Consider the following 4,246-nt stretch of genomic DNA (forward strand, 5'->3'; position numbering starts at 1 on the left):
ATATATATATATATATATATATATATATATACAAACACACACATACATGTATATACATACTTGGAGACAAAGACATAGCGGGTATCATGGGAGAAAATGTACAAAACTGATAAATATACGTTATTCCCTATTTATAACATAAACATTACGACAGAACAGAGCTAGAGTAAAGTTTCAATAAAACTATTCTATCAATTTAATATTTCAAAGCGTTCTTGTCCACAGAGAAACATCTGATAATGACATGCTCATAGCAATATTCATGAATATACTAAATAAAGTAAACGGTGTGCCTACAGGTATTATATATCTCGTGAAACAGTTCCTATTACATGGTATCTCTCTTAAGACAGTTTTACAAAATCTTAATCAGTTGTACCCTACTTAATCAGTTGTACCCTTCTTTCTGCCATTACGAAACTGATTCCAAAGGGAATAACATTTCGAGAAATTCACTTCAGACGTCTGACTTGCAACAGAGTGGTTCATTGCTAATTGATGTCGGGTTCAGCCAGAACTAGTGAAGTTTTCTTTTCTCATTAACAAAATCCATCAGACATCAAATTTCAGCAACACAGACTCAATCCGTTCAAAGTGTGCAAAGACAACACTCACCACACTTTCTACTGCACCTTCATAATTCAAATGAATACATTAAAGTGTATAAGGTGTATCGTCTTAAAGAAATTCAGAATAATTCTATATTTCCTATGTATACTTTACATATATTGTATTGTGAATATTTGATCAGTAACGTAGAAATAGCGAGTTTGAATGTTTAAAAATAGCGACGCTGCAAAGGTATATAATAGATGCATTGTAAAAATAGTTTATCGTGGTGATGATGGACATTAGAATACAGAGAATATGGTGAAATGATACACAGAATTTATTTGCTGATATACATTAAGGTTTTCTGCTCCAAAGTGGGTTATGCTGTTTTAAATTGAAAGATAAATCAAGTACAAACAGCATGATTATAAATCAAGTTGGCGAATAACTGGACGAATTCGACTGTTAAGTGGATACCATTTCAATGGATTATGTTTAAAATATTAGTTTCTACATAGAAGAGTTATATAATATAGGGACTGTCTTCACATGTATTAACTATTTATTCCTTGTGAATGATTCAGTCATGTTTACTTACGTAAGGTTTGTTTATCTGTATCCTTCTAAATATTTTCAGATAGTTTTATACTTACATTACACAAAATGAGATATCTGTGAGTGTGTATGTAAAATGTATGTAAGTATGAATGGATGGATTGATGAATGGAGAGAGGGATTCAAAGTCGTGCTTGTCTAGCTAGTGACTCCTGAATACTTATGATGAACTGAAGCAACTACATCGAGGAAGAGCCAATAAATAATACACGGCTGCTAAGTTTAGTTTAAATTTAGCAATATTTCGTGAGGTGATGAAAAGCTTTGAGCACAAATGCAATCTAATCTCTAACACAATTCCACTGTCTCAGAGGTATCTTGTAGGTCTAAACCCTACGTTATGGGTATTCACTTCAAGCCAATTTGAAACCACAAGATATACAAACACAAAACATTTCCTAGTAATGGTAAAAATTATGGAATATAAACTGCAACCGTGGTACACCAGGTTCTAACAGAGAGGATTTAAGAACATTATATCATATGGACAATTCAAACGGATGTCATACATTGAAACATTTAAGTGGGGGAGCCAATTTAGAATCTTCTACGTACTCAATCGTGTTGTAAAAGGAAAAGCAACCAGTATGTCCCTTAAATATCTGTTTGTGTTTTATATATGGGATTTGCTGGATATTCCATTCTTTGATTTGAATAATGATCTGTTGGTCAATGCTGGAACAATTTTGGTCACGATCCTACTTGATTAGTGATGATCTGAGGTTAAATATCCTCCACCTCCACCAACAACACTGACAACAACAGCAAATATAGCAATACTTATAACAACAATAATAAACTACATCAGCCTAATCATTTCTCAACGGATGAGGTGTCCTTGCAGCAGGAAGAATGTTTACTTGAAGTCTGTGTAGAAATATCTGGTTCAGCGATGGGAAACTTGTTTTCTCTTAAATCAGTTCACCGTAAAATTATAACTATTTAATGGATAAATTTTGACTGAAGCAGGAACAAATTTGGAATATTATGAAATAAGTCGTTCACCAGTTTCCAGGGATTGCAGATTATTTCTGGGGAAATAAAGTAAGGATACATAAATATACTACAGTTCTATATTTAAGATAATGGAATTATGTACATTATTTACATTATTTACAACTGACGGATATTTACTCTCATCTTGTTTGTCGTTAACACAACGTTTCGGCTGATATGCCCTCCAGCCATCATCAGGTGTCTTGGGGAAATTTCGAACCTGGGTTCTCATTCCTTTTCATCCTTTCAGAGTCAGGAAATTAATTACCAGCTAAACACTGGGGCCGATGTAAACAACTTATCCACTTCCTTAAAATTGCTGGCATTGTAACAAAATTTGAAACCATAATTAAGATTGATAAGGTTAACTAAAATTCTTGCGGCAGTGTCTCAGCCGGAGACAAGCGAGGCAGACGAGTGTGAGAATAAAAATGTAAAAGTATGAACTATACTTTTATAGAGTAAGTCAAGTGTCACAAGTGCTACATAGAGTATATAAACGAATCTAAACATATTTAAGTAGAGCGAAATGATTCATGTGATATGAGTATGTGATAATAAATATTATAAACATAAAATTGTATTGAATCGAATAATAAATTATACTCTGAAGTGAAGTGTAGAATAAATAAATTTTAGATCATGCGAGGTTTTATTTCTCTTTCTGCGTACAGTATGTGGGCACCATTATATTACAATAAACAGAGAGCAAAGCATACAACACGACGAAACGCTTATATATATATATATATATATATGTATGTGTGTGTGTGTAGATGTACACATATACAATTAATAATATATATATATACTCAGACAACCAAATGCACACACGAGCACACCCACACACACTTACGTACAAACACACATACGCATGCACACACATATATGTATGCATGCTCTATCACCTCAAATACATACAGGTGACCCTTTTTCCAATAATGTGCCAGCAGCCGATATTAATTAAGTTTTCAATATCCTCCTTCGCATATTGTTATTATTACTGTTGTTGTTATCATTATTATTATTATTGTTGTTAGCGTTATTATTATTATTATTAAATATTATTATTATTATTATTATTATTATTATTATTATTATTATTATTATTATTATTATTATTATTGTTATTATTATTATTACCATTATTATTATTATTGTTATGGTTATTATTATTATTATTATTATTATTAATATTATTATTATTATTATTATTATTATTATTGCCGTTTTTCTTGCTGTTTCTATTCTTGTTGATGTTCATACTCTTATTTCATAAATATTGTTAGTTGTTGCAGTTATATATAAGTTTTATTTGTAAATATTTTTCCATATTATTACACTTTTATTGTTGATTTTATTATAGCATTTTTATAGCAGTTTTTTTTTTATTATATTTTATTGTTCATGGTTCCCTGATTGTTCCAACACACTGAAATCACGTATATATATATATATATATATATATATATATATACACACACACACACACACACACACATATATATATATATATATTGTGTGCGTGTGCATATGTATGCATATATTCATATATACATACAATCACACACAGACGCACACACATACACAAACACACACATATATATATATATATGTTGATGCAGACAGAATACATAGAACTATTTTATTAATATTTAGTAGAATAACAAAGTGACTCAAGGTCCGAAAATTTTGTGCGTTTGATAAGTTTGATAAATGCCGACCAACGAAACCATCTGACCTTGAGTCACTCCGTTACTACTTCTGCCAAATATTAATATATATAACTAAACGATGCTGTATTTTCCAAAATGGAGGTGAACACCGTTCCCTATTTGATCGGCTTGAAAACTTAAGGATGTAGGATATTTTCCTATTTTTGTTAACATGGAACCAATGGAAGCCTTAATTCACTAATAAGAAATTATTTCCATCAAAGCGGTGTTGAGTACTCATTTTCATCGTTCGATATATATATATAAATTACGCATTAACACTGTTATCTTATAGTTGTGGTTTCTAAATTTGTTCGGTCTAAGATGCTATTACTCTACTCTTTCACATACACACACACGTATATATA

Source organism: Octopus bimaculoides, chromosome 10 (genome assembly GCF_001194135.2).
Source record: "Octopus bimaculoides isolate UCB-OBI-ISO-001 chromosome 10, ASM119413v2, whole genome shotgun sequence".
In the NCBI taxonomy this organism is placed as follows: domain Eukaryota; kingdom Metazoa; phylum Mollusca; class Cephalopoda; order Octopoda; family Octopodidae; genus Octopus; species Octopus bimaculoides.